The sequence below is a fragment of the Aethalodelphis obliquidens genome, unplaced genomic scaffold (genome assembly GCF_003676395.1).
Source record: "Aethalodelphis obliquidens isolate GAN/ISIS:26980383/991018 unplaced genomic scaffold, ASM367639v1 scaffold41, whole genome shotgun sequence".
Lineage (NCBI taxonomy): Eukaryota > Metazoa > Chordata > Mammalia > Artiodactyla > Delphinidae > Aethalodelphis > Aethalodelphis obliquidens.
Window position 1 is genome coordinate 874,706 of NW_020837985.1, and position 13,548 is coordinate 888,253.

The 13,548-nt window shown below is 38.1% G+C and overlaps 1 pseudogene; it reads right to left on the bottom strand.

Moving 5' to 3' along the window:
- LOC113633682 (metalloendopeptidase OMA1, mitochondrial-like) overlaps nucleotides 1-5,815 on the bottom strand; it is a 42,668-nt pseudogene extending 36,853 nt beyond the window's left edge.
- Nucleotides 5,816-13,548: the final 7,733 nt, after the last annotated feature.

Sequence of the window (13,548 nt, forward strand, 5' to 3'; positions counted from 1 at the left end):
GGGGTCACCTGGGGTCACATATGTGACTTCAGCCATCTAGTTAATTACCAGGAACTGGATGGTCCAAGAAGGCTTCACTCATATGTCTGGTGACTGGGGCTAAGTGATGTCTGGCCTCTCTCTCCACATGGTCTCACTCTTCCAAGAACGCAAGTGCAGAAGCTACAAGGACTCTTGATGCCCTTCTCAGAAGCTGTACAAAATCACTTCCACTGTATTCTACTGGTCACAGCATATCACAAGGTCAAGCCAAAGTCAAGGGCTGGGAAAAGAGACTTCTTGTGAGGAGCTGCAAAGAACTTGAGGCCAATTTTGATCCACCAAATTGTATAGTTGGATTTTTAGACCAAGTCCTAAAGGGGCTCTATTCAGTCACTTGAACAAGTATCAGAATATAAGAGGAGCTTAAATACAACCCTTAGTGAGTCAAGGAAACTCCTTAAAAAGTGAATATTCTCCTGTTCATTAATCATTATAAAATGTTTTGTCGTGTTAGGTGCACCCTACACATATGGGAAACACTTGGAAATCTTAGGTTTTAAACCCCACCAACCGGTTTCCTTTTAAACTCCTAACTTTATGTATAGATATGTAGGTACTCATATACATAGAAATATATAAACATGTATTATTTACATATAAGCATACTGTTATTCACAAACTGTATATAAATGTATTCCCATAGTTAAAAATATTTTAAAGTTTCAATCCAACTCCTTTATTGTGATTACATAGAGGGGAAAGTAATTTATATAAATACAGCCTGAAAGCCTTTCAAAAATCCCCTATAGTATGGATTTTGGCTTCTCCCATCATTTGTTGATATGATGTGTATGATAAAGACCACACAGGATTTATATCTATATATTTTTTAAAATCACATAAAAATATAAAAGGAAAGGTTGGATGCTTTTTGCTAAAGTGCCACATTATGAAATATTTCAGTGTAGGGTATATTAGCAAAAACACGGAGTGTGTCTTTGGGTAAAAAGAACACAGATCAGTATGGAAAGACTTTAAGAGTTATGATTCATTTTTTGGAAACTTCAGCCATGTGCATTGTTAATCCTTTGTAGTTTTAATTGACCCTCGCCCTATATCTATCTTATTTCAACTTCCTGTATCCCTAAGTGTGGCTGCAAAAATATTGGGCTGGTCAAAAGTTTCGTTCGGGTGTTTAATAAGATGTTATGGAGAAATCCGAACGGACTTTTTGGCCAGCCCAATACTTTGATCTGCACATACTTTCTCTCTTAAGGAGCAACTAAGCAATCCTGTTAGGCCAGAGAAAATCATAAGTAACAGTGAGATACAGAATGACGTTAACAGGAGATTAACAAAGAACAGAAACTATTTTTTATGATGCAACCCTTAATTTAAAAAGCATTCATGAAGAAAGAGTTTTAAAGAACAACGAGATGAGCAAATCGACCACTTTTGAATTGTATCTATCACAGACTGTATATGTCAATATATCACAGATTGTTGTGTAGATTCCTCCAGCTTCTAGGGCAGCAGTTGGCAAATTATGGTCTGTGTTCCAAATACAGCTCACCCTCTGCTTTTGTAAATAAAGTTTTATTGGGACACATTCATTTGCTAATGTTTTTCTCTATTGCTATTTTTGATATACAATGCCAAAACTGAATAGTCTTGGAAGAGATCACGTAGCCAGCACCACCTCAACAATTTACTGTCTGCCTCTGCACGCAAAAGTTCACTGATCCCTGCTGTAGGGCCTTGGATTTCTTCTGGCGAGGTGAATGAGAATCAGAAGTTGCAAACAGGGCTTCCCTGGTGGCACAGTGGTTGAGAGTCCGCCTGCCGATGCAGGGGACGCGGGTTCGTGCCCTGGTCCGGGAAGATCCCACATGCCGCGGAGCGGCTGGGCCCGTGAGCCATGGCCGCTGAGCCTGCGCGTCCAGAGCCTGTGCTCCGCAGCGGGAGAGGCCACAACAGTGAGAGACCCGCGTACCGCAAAAAAAAAAAAGAAAGAAGTTGCAAACAAAAGCAGGAGGCGTTTGTGGTTTACTGGGAAGAATATTTTTATCGATCATTGTCAAAAGGTTTGGGTTTGAATTTTGGTTGGCTATCTGTTGGCTGTGTAACTTTGGATAAGCTATTTAACCTGGGATTCTTCTGTTTCCAAAGTCTCTGCTACTTTATCTCTGACCTTAAAATGGATGTTGATAAACATCCTGGAACAACTTTCTGAGCTGTAAAAATGCCGTATATATGTGAATTACTATTAATTATAGTAACCATTTAATACTGTTGACCAAAATATTTTTCTTTCATAAGCTTTGTAAAACTGCAGTCCTCTGTCTTTCCAGAGTAAGGTATGGTTGCAAAGGTGGCTTTTGCCAATGAAATAGGAATCAAAGTATCACTGTGTCCCTTTGAAGGAGGAGTCATTTGGTAGGATCTTGGAACATATTAACTAAAAAAGAAGAAAATCCAAATTAGGTGCTAACTTTAGTTAGTAATAATGTACGAATATAAGTTCATTAGCTGTGCCAAGTGCAACACACTCATGAGCGATGTTAACAACAGGGAAAATAAGGTGTCGGCTATATGTGAACTCTGTCCTATCTCTGCAACTTTTCTGCAGATACAAACCTATCCTCAAATCAAAAGTTTTTTGAAAAGATTATCTTGACTGGAATTCCTAGGGACTCATACCTTTTCTCAATAATCAGGGCTTTCGGGGTCATGCCAAGGTTGAGAATGAAATATTTCCCTTGCCCTTCACACATGTGTTAACTTTATTAATTCATGCAAATGTATTAATTCATTCAAACTAATGGATACTATTAAATAGCTGCCTTACAACAGACCACATAGCAAACACTGCGCCAGGCACAGGAGGTATGGATTACAGAGCTTAATCAAATTTTAATTTTTTACTTGAAAAGAATAATAATCCTTGGGTCATTCTGAATTGTACTTGTTTTTCTTCCACTATCATTACTATAAAATATTTAGAAAGTAAAATCCTCAGTTTTTAAAGGGTATACAACTGGGTCTACCAGTTTTTAAAGGGTATTCTCTGTAACAGGAAGAGTTCTTAGATTTTTTTCCTGCCAAAAGGAATGGATATAAACTTCAACCAGCCATCCTGGCTCAAAAGCAGAACAGAGGGGTCATTGTTAAGAGACGAAGATGTAATGCAGAAAGAGAGAGAGCAGATCAGTGCAGCAGACACAAGTAAATGCAATTCCCTGGTGATAAGTAATTGGCAGCAGACATGCTGCCGAATGTACTGAGGACAGAGAGAACCTTCTTAAATTCAGTGAATTTTAAACAAAGACTCCAGAGTAGTTAAAGACAGAGAATGAGGACTGAACTTCAAATGATTGCAAACTAGGGGATTAAGTATTCTCTGCAATCCCTGATATGTGCTCTAACACATAAAAACAGCACTGGAAATGCAAAAACAACTGAGGCACAAGGAAATGCAGCAGAATATGCAAAGTAGAAGATAAAGGGGCTACAATTCTTAGTGCTGAGCAATTTGAAACTGTTAATACTATATATCATTTATATTTTGTTTTGTGAACACACACACACACACACACACACACACACACACACACACACACTAGAGTTTATAAAAATCTCAACTCACAGTGTGAAGTTCAATTAATCTAAAGTAACAAAATCTCCCCATGAAACATACTGTGTATATACAGGCTAGTTGGGACTCATCTGACAGTTCCTTTTAAAGCTGTGATTTAAGTTTTGCCAGATAATGTGCTCTGTGGTGTTATTTGCATTCTCACCACAGCACTAAGAGTTGGGAATTAGGAAACCCCATTTACAAATGAGGATTCTAGTTCACATAAGTAGATTAAACTACCAAATATAAGATAGCAAATTAGCATTGGATCCAGATTCAAACCCATCTTCCTAACAGGTACGACCAAAATTCTGATGGTCAGAGTACGCGAAATGAATTCTGATCCCCTTATCTCCCATATAATCTGCGTTAGCCATAATTGTGCCTGTGTGGTACACTGAATGAATACATGTGATTCTCACCAGTGAAACTGATCACGATGAGCTGGTTAGAAACAGTAGAGTGGAGAGTCTGATTATTTGCCATGGTTTCTCGTGAAACACTAATGTTGTTAACCTGAAATGTGTGGACTGGGGCTGAGTGGGATGACGGGATGGCTGGGCCAAAAAAAGAACTTTCTTGAGAGATAGCAACTTCCTCGAGAGATATCGCATCCTTGAGAGATAGCACAATTGAGTTAGCGGAGTGATGCTTGCATCATCCAGTAGGATATATAAAATTCTTATCTTCCCAATCTACTACTTGCGCTGTCCTTTCTCTTCTCCACCTTACTGACTTTGGGGGCATTTTTATATTGAAAGATATCAACAATTAAAAAGCATATGGGACTCATTTCAATGGTTAAATAATAATAATAAAACAAACACTTGTGTAGCCAATACCAAGCCAACAGTTTTGTAGCCATTAAGATACCTTTACCCATCTCTTTTCCTCCCTACAAGAGGTAACCCTAATCCGGAATTTTGTCTCAATCTTTTCCTGGCTTTTCTCTGTAGTTTTACCACTTACTATGTATTTGTATTTAATAAATTATTCAGTTTTGGTTGGTTTTAACCTTTTATGTAAGTAGGATAATCTTACACACTTATTTTAGCCATCGTATGTTTGAGATTCATTCCTGCTACTAATGGATAAATTCCTGTTTCCTGCAATTACTATCTCATTTCACGAACGCTTCAGTTTATTTACTCATTTAGCAGCGCTGGGCAGTTAGGGTTTTCCCAGTATTTACTAATAATGACACTGTTGCTGTGACTATTCGGATACCTGACTCCTGATCCATGAAAAAAAAATCTCCCTGCAAGTTTACCCAGGATATGTACCAAAGAGAGGAGCTGCTGTGTATCATGGCATGTACATGTTCAAATTCACTAGGTAATTCCACTTTTTCCCCAGAAGACTTGTAGCAATGTATGCCCCACTAGCAATGGGTAATAGGTCCCCATTGTTCCACAGCCTCATGAACATTTTCTATAATCCACCTGCATAGTTTTACCAAATTGGTCCATGTGAAATACTGGCTTAGCGGTTTAAATTTTCTATTTCTCTGAGAATACAATTAAGCAATATTCTGTATGTTTATGGTCATTTGTGTTTCTACTTCTAAGGAATGCCCACTTGTGTCTTTTCTCATTTTATTTTCATTTCTTTCTTTCCCATAAATTCTTTATATATTCTGGAGAGGAGCTCTCTGTCAACTCTATGCATTAAAAGTATCTTCTTCCTGCATGTGGCTTTATCACTCTCTTTGTGGTAACTTTTGATGATTAAGAGTTTGTGTTTTTAAATTTAATGTGGTTAAATTTATCAAGGTTTCCCCTTATGTTTTATATTTTTATGTCCATTATAATTTCTTTCAATATCCCTTTCGGAGGGTTGTTTCTGGTTTGTAAAACTATGTTCCTCTATTGCGTAGGTAATATTTATAGCTACTGAAGCCTACTTAAACTCAGTATTCAAGTTTTCCTTTCAGTTTAATCCTTCTCAAAAATTGTTCTGACCTTCTCTTTCCCACTTTCCTGTCTGAACCTTCTTTGTGAAATATTACCATAACTAATTGAAAATTATTCTAAATACCTCTAGAGTCTAAATTAAGAATTACTTCATATTGGCTTAAATATCAGCTTCTTTCCGCCAACTATCCCTCACATCCGGTACACTTCCTGAAAGGTCAGGAACTTCAGGGTTCTCCTTTCTTCTGAAATCATAGCAATCAGGCTCCGTGAGTTCCTTCATCTCGTCTGTGGAGGAATATTTTATTTTAAAAAAAGAGAGAAAGAATGAAAGAAGGTTTTCTTTCTAATCCCACACAGAGAAACATTCCTTATCATAGCCAGATCCACATCAAGATGCAATCATTTGTTCTGGTTTTTAATCACACTTGACTGAATTGTTTACCTTAAAAATGGTACAATTAAAGATATTTTCAGGTTTCTATTCAGCCATGCAATGTGGCTCTCAGCCCAGGCTTGCTCCTAACCACAAAATCTTCCACCAAACAATAGATGTGCAGAGATGTTTGCAATACTGATAAAAGATACAAATAATCTTCCACATAGTCTTTTCCTTGTTATGAAGTGAAGAAGCAGTACTCTGGAGAAGTCTTTGGGTGGCAATTTAGAAGATATATACATTCATCCTTCAGTATCCATGGAGGATTAGTTCCAGGACTCCCCTGGATACCCAAATCTGCAAATGTTCAAGTTTCTTATATGTAAACTGGCTCTGGTTTCCATGCAGAGTGGTTAAATCCAGACATGGAACCCACAGATACTAAAGGTCGACTGTATTCTACCCTTAGTTCTCATGTTAGGATCACTCTCTGTGCCTCACTTTCCTCATCTATCAAATGGGAGTGTCGAAGTAACAGTTTTAAAGTCTTTTGTTGATGTTGTTGTTTAAATATGCATTTATTGTTTTAACTTTGTTTCTGGAAGACCCCATATTTTCAAATAGTCAGTCACTATATGTCCTTCTTATTAGGTAAGCAGTTTTATTAATGGACGAGGGGCAGTAAAGCCCTTTAGACCACTAGTATTTGGGAAGAGGGTTGGAGGCATTTCATCAGGTTGACTAAATATAACCAGGCATAGTATCTTACTCCAGAGCCTGATCTCCTTTACTGCCGTGGAAGAAAACAAACTTAATTCTGTCCAGCTGTTTTTATTCTAGCCATATTTTCATTGTCAGTGAGCTCAGACACAACTTACAATATTATTTTCAATATAAGTTGGCCTTGACTATATATTGGTACACCAAATTTCAGATTCACTTCCAAGGAAGAAAGCGTTTTGATTAAAACATGTTTGAATTTCGACCTTTTTACTAAATCTTTTTCTTTCCCTTTTTTCTCCTCCACACAAATATATAAAACAAATGTTCAAGTCCAAGACAAAGATAATTTTAAAGTTCTTTTTTCTATGTGGAAAGTATAGTGTGAATTAACATACAAATGCTTACTATGGGATAAGAGCTTAATAAATAGCTTCTCTAGTCATTCATCTAAAAATTTTTATTGAAGATTAACTTATGAAAATTGTGGCAGGCTAACTTTTGTCCCAGCTATCATAAAACTTCTCATGAGAGACAAAGACAATAAACTAGTTTTAGTGGGCATTATTGCTAAGTCTAGAGCTGTCTAAGAAATAGAACTTCATTTTCTAGAGCTTAATATTTGTTTCCAAGTCCCATTCTGCTGGAAGAAAATGGCCTCAGGTCTTCCCAGGGTTTTATGTCTCTAGAGTTATGCCACTGATCTTGGGTCACGGTGGGGACAGCACTATGGTCCTCAGCCCTGGTCTGGGTAGAGCCCGAGGATTACCATTGTCTGAAATTTATGGCACTTTGGGGGTTTGTAGTTTTTTTTCTGTTGCTTCTGTACTGTGTTTGGCGCGAAGTGATGTTTTGGTAGAGTTCCCATTTGCCTGGTCATTCTGTACAACCATTTCACTCATCGAGTCTTTATTGTTTCCCCAGCAGAGCTGCCAGAAAGTGGTCCTCTGATACCTCTTCATCTTGCTACTCACTTTCCCTACACAGGACTTGAGAGATAGGTCAGGTGGCTGGAATTTCTTTCTACTCTTGGGTGAATTCTCTCCTTTCCTGTTTCCAGCCAAGACACCTGTTCTCTAAAGAGATCACATTTGAAACTAAAGGAAGAAAAGGGTTGAGTCATTCACAAATTGAGAGAAAAACGTGTGAGTAGGTTCAGCACGGTCTGGTTGTGTTTGGAGAATTAATCTAAATATACATTTTCAATTCTTTCTTCTAATATTCCCATGAGATGAGCACTTATGATTTTATTGATAAAAATTAAAGCTCACTTTGTTAAGGCATGCCAAAAGCTCTCAGCTAGTATACAAATATAGCCATTTTAATTATAAAAATTCATAAGATTGAAAAGAAAAATAGGTGGGATAGGGTAGAGTGGGGAACCTGACCTTGGAGGAGAGGAAGAGAGTCCCTGAGAATAGATATATACCTGAGTCCTGAGGAATTGAAGAAGCAGTTGAATGAACAGTTGAGAGAAAAGCTTCAGATTGAGAGGATATTGTGTGTGAAAACCCTTATATGATAAAGAAGTGAAATGTTTGAATTCTAGTCACTAAGAAGACTAGAATTACACCATCAAGCATGCAGGTGAGTGGGCCACAAAGTGAGCCAAAAGAATAAGGCAGCAGACATACTGCCTACGCTTGAGAACAGGGATGAGGGTTTGGAACTTCAGATGGCTTTATGGTTACCTTAGTATATGATTCTAACTTCACCATAAAGCTAACACACCCAGGAAGGAGAAAAAGAAGAAAACCTGTATTAGTTTCTTATTGCTGTTGTGACGAATTTGCACAAATTTAGTGGTTTAAAAGAGCACAAATGTATCTTCCAGTTTTTGAGGTCAGAAGTCCAAAGTTATGTCTTTATGCGATCAAAGTCAAGATGTCAACAAGACTGAATTCCTTTTGGAGGCTCTAGCTAACAATCCATTCTTTGCCTTTGCCTGTCTCTAGAGGCTGCCTGCATGCCTTGACCCATGGCCCCCTGCCAACAATGACATCACTCTGACATATGATTCCACTGTCTTGTCATCTCTTCCTCTGACTCAGAGCCTCTTGCCTCCCTTTTATGAGAGGCCATGTGATTGCATTTGGTTCACTTGGATAATCCAGAATAACCTCTCCATCTCAAAATCTCTTTTACCATGTAAGGTAATAGTCACAGGTCTGGGATTAGCCCACAGGCATCTCTGGGGGACTATTGAAATGCCTACAACAAGGCCTACATAATTATAAAGATTTTAGAAAGAAGACTATTTATAAAATCAAATATATTACATTGTGTTGGTATCATGTTAAATGCTAAATAAATGGACTACTGGAACATTATTCAGGGGTAAAAAAAAAAATGGACTGGAATAGATAACAATGAACCGTATCTTATTTTACATAATGATTTACTAAAATATAAAGCATATATTGAAGAATGAAAATGGGTTAGGTGACTGATGATTGATTAAAGACCTTTATTTTTTTCTCCCATAAACAAAACTATTTAGAGGAATAGGATAGTATCAAATGAGAAATATTTACTCCTTTTTTAAAGAAAGAATCCAGATAAAAGAGTGATAATTGATTTAGCAGATGTGTTGGATGTCTTCTTTTTGCCCTTGCAAATCTACTTTCTACCTCTTCCCACTCTGATCTCTGTTCTAGGACCTGACTTTCATGGACTAAATCAAAGAGTGCCCTTGTCCCCTGACTTCTGGTAGGGCTCATCCAATAGGGAGTTTCAGAAAGAAATTTTTAGGGTTAGGGGATTTATTTTCCCTGACACTGTCCCTGTGGGGTTGCTATGGACTGACTCATTCCTACATCTAAGACAACCCTCCCTAAAACCTCTCTCCTATTGGTTTCTCCTCATTACTCTTTTCCTCCATTCGATTGGGTCTCGCCTATCTTTTGTGGTTCCTTACACTGTACCCTCAGCTTTGTTAATTTTATTAGATCCTCTTCAAATGATCTAATTTTGTAAAATCCATTTGTTTCTTGCTGGGTCTCTCATAGATGCAGCAGAACAGAGAGAACTATACAACTGGAACTTATGTAGTGAAGAAGGTGTATGAAAGGAGAGGTGATGCATGCTAGAGATTGCAGGAAGGGCTGCACTTTGAAAGCAACAGATGAAATGGGAAATGGAAGTTAAACATGCGTAGAAACAGAGATAGCAGGTAAAAGTCCGTGTACGAGAACACGCAAGCTTACTTTTTACCTACTCATATAGGAGTCTAGCAGCCAGGCTACTATTTAGCAGGAGATTTGCATGTAAGAAAATATGTGAAAGCAAAATATATATTTAAACATTCAGATATTTAAGATTTATCTCACACGTACCTATTTTAAGAAAGGTACTCTAGGATGTGTTTCAGCAAATGAGGGAAGAAGAAATAAGAGAAAAACAATAATAAAAGAAGAGGTAAGATCTGTCTAACAGTAAGAAGAGTAAATAGATATTCCATCTGGAAGCATCTGGCTCAGATGAGAACAAGAGAATGGAAGTCTCCAAGTAATGAAAGATAATGGTTTATTCAGTTTTTAGCCTTACTTAAAAGCTTCATATTAGTTCTTTTTTAAATAAATAAGAATATCTTAAAGTGTTAATTTATCATGATTTTGACAAATAATTTTCCCAGTGTGAAGTGGACAATTAATTTGTTCATTATTATCTTGTTGTAGTGACATTTGAAGTTTACATTTAGTTAAATATATGCATATTTTTATAATTTTTTCTATCACATTTCTACACAGAAATTTTTACTTCCATAAGGTTTAGTCAAATATCTACCTATATTTTGTTTTCCTTTCAAATTGGATTTAACCCTTTAATTTTCTAGGTATTATTGTGACTTGCAGTAGAAAGATAATGGTTTACTTGAGTTTTTGAAAATAACTTCCATTACAACTGGTCAGTGACCCATTCCCTTTCACATTCTTGTTGTTTTTTATAAGATTATATATTAAAATTCAACACATATATAAAAAGCATGTAAGAAATAAATGTTGAATTTATTTCTAGGTGTGCACTGTGTACACACCTAGAATAAGAAATATACCATGACCAATACCCCAGATGTCCCCGTCATGCTCCTTCCCTGTCACTATCTCCCTAATATCTATCACACAAATATAACTGTTATACTGAATTCTAACACTGTATATTAGTTTTGCCTGCTGTTGAACTTTTTATAAATGAGATTATAAAATATCATAAATTACATCCGGATGAGTTCACTCAACATTCTCTCTATGTTTTCTTTGATTTTCAAATATTTGGGGATTTTCTAGTTATCTTTTGATTATGGCTTTCCAGCTTACCTCCTCAAAAATCAGAAAATATCTCCAAGAAAGAGAACACTACACTTATTTAAATTCTTCCTTTCCTATCTGACAAACTGTGCAGTTGGGAGACCAGTCACTCTTCCTTTGGCATGTAGCGTTTGACAAGGTACTGAAGATGCATTTGGCCTCTGTACCCTGATACCAAATTAAATTTCAGAGACAGAGTTTTGGGTGAAGTAGAAAAGAATAGCTTTATTGCTCTGCCAGGCAAAGGGGGCCCCAGCGGGCTAATGCCCTCAAAACTGTGTCCTGACCTGGGGAGGGTAGTGAGGAGTTTTATAGTAATGGTTCAAAGAGAGCGTGATTGGCTCGAGGACATGCTTCTGATGGGTTTGTGGTGAGGTAAGTGGGAGTCAGCATCATCAACCTTCTGGTTCCAGCTGGTCTGGGGTCTGTGTGCTGGTGGGTACCATACCCTTAACTTCTCTCACCTGGTGGGGGTTTCGGTATCGGCAAAACAGCTCAAAGATGTTGTTATGTATATCGCTTGTCAGGGAACCAGGACCCTGCCCCAAGCCTGCACTATTGTTTCTTGACAGTTCCTCCCTTGTCTCTGCATCCCCTCCCTTCCCTAATTAGCAAATGTTTGAACCTGCCCAGTTGGAACCCAGGAAAGGTCATGGAGGCTGAATGAAGCCTATTTCCTGTAATCAAGAAATGGGGCCACAGAAAGGCTTTTGTGCCCAGGAGCGCCACAGGGTGCTGCTCAGTTTCAGTACTATGACTCCTTTAGGCCTTAGGAGAGGAGAGCATCATCTTTTTCTATTCAATGGCCACTATTGTTCTGAATTTGGCCCATGTAATCCACAGTCCCCTAAGTTGTACCTGGAAACAAACTGCAGGGGATGGAAGATGCAGTGGCAGCCTCATGGGAACCTGTGCCTCAATGGAGTACAAATTGCTTCCTTCATCAAGGAACACAGAGGGCACCTGCAACATCAGGAGTCTGTGGATGCTGTGAAAGCAGAAAGTCCTTGAGGTGCCTATATCTACCTTCCAAAGGTAGAAAAATGAAGTGTAACTATAAAGTCAGATTAATTTTGTCCATTTAAAAATGTACCCCTCAATGTATAGTAAGATATTTACTCAAATAATGTGGCCATCACTCCAGATAAGTTGCGATTCTTTTCATGGAATTGTCTTAGGCTTTGAACAATGTTACATTCAATAGGTTCGTAACAGAAAAACCATCCTTTAAAAGTGAGTGTCAATTTTGGAAATAGATTTGAAGTGTCTCAGTATAAAGATTAGGGAATGACCTGGGTGTCATCATGTGAGGTCACAAATAAGGTGATATTGCAAAGTAAGGAGACTGGCTTGTGTGGATGATAACTATCTTAATTTAGGCTGGTGTAACAAAAATATCAGAGACCGGGTTTTTCAACCAACAGAAGTTTATTTCTTACAGTGCTGAAGGCTGGGAAGTTCAAGATCAAGGCACCAGCCCGTTTGATTCCTGGTGAGGGCTCTCTTCCTAGTTTGCCAAAGGACTCCTTTTTCTGTGTCCTCATGTAGCAAAGACAGCACTAATCTCATTCATGAGAGCTCCATCCTCATGACGTTATTACCTCCAAATGCCCACCACCAAATACCATCACACTGGGGATTAAGGCTTAAACATATGAATTTGTGGGTGGCATCAACATTTAGTCCATAACAAAAACTGACTGAAAGTTCACAAAAGAAAAGTTCTGCTGTGTTTAGAGGAATGACATGATGCCCTTGCCCAAATCTAGTCTTTTCCTAGTCTTCACTGTCTTAGTAAGTAACACACTATTGAAACCATGCACCTCAGATTGGGATGTGAACCCGTGGTCTTTCAACTGAGATCACACACCTGGTCTCTAGACTTAATGAAGCTCAGTTTCTTGATGTCTTATCGCAGAAAGAATTCAGTGAGAGACAAAGTGATAGGTAAGAAGTGAATTTATTTAGAAAGAAACACACTCCACGGACAGGCCACCTCAGAAGGCAAGAGCAGCCCCAGGGTATGGGGTTGTCAGTTTTTATAGGGGTGGGTAATTTCCTAGGCTAATAAGTGGGAGGAGTATTCCAGCTATTTTGGGGAAGGGGTGGGGATTTCCAGAAATTGGGCCACCGCCCACTTTTGGCCTTGGAACTGTCATGGTGCCAGTGGGTGTGTCTTTTAGCTCGCTGATGTGTTATAATGAGCATATACTGGGGCTCAAGGTCTAGTAGAAGTTGACTCGTCCACCATCTTAAACCTATTTGGTTATAATCAGTTTATATTGTGTCCTCGGGCTATGTCATTCTTTTAAAGGTTGTGCCCTGCCCCTTCCCTCCTGTTTCACTATTATTTATTAACAAGTCATAAATAATTTTATTTATTTATTTATGTGTTTGATTACTGGTATATTTTCAATCTAGCCTCTTAATATGAGTCCTCTATGGGGAATGATACCTTATTTCTTATGTTCCCTGATGCTATACAATAGGTATCAAAAACTCTTTGCTGAATAGAAAAGTAAATATGGTATTTTGGTTTCATGAGTGCCCAGTATTTCTCTCTTTTCTAGCTTCGCTGTGGCACCATGGGGGGTCAGAGCAGTCTTGATC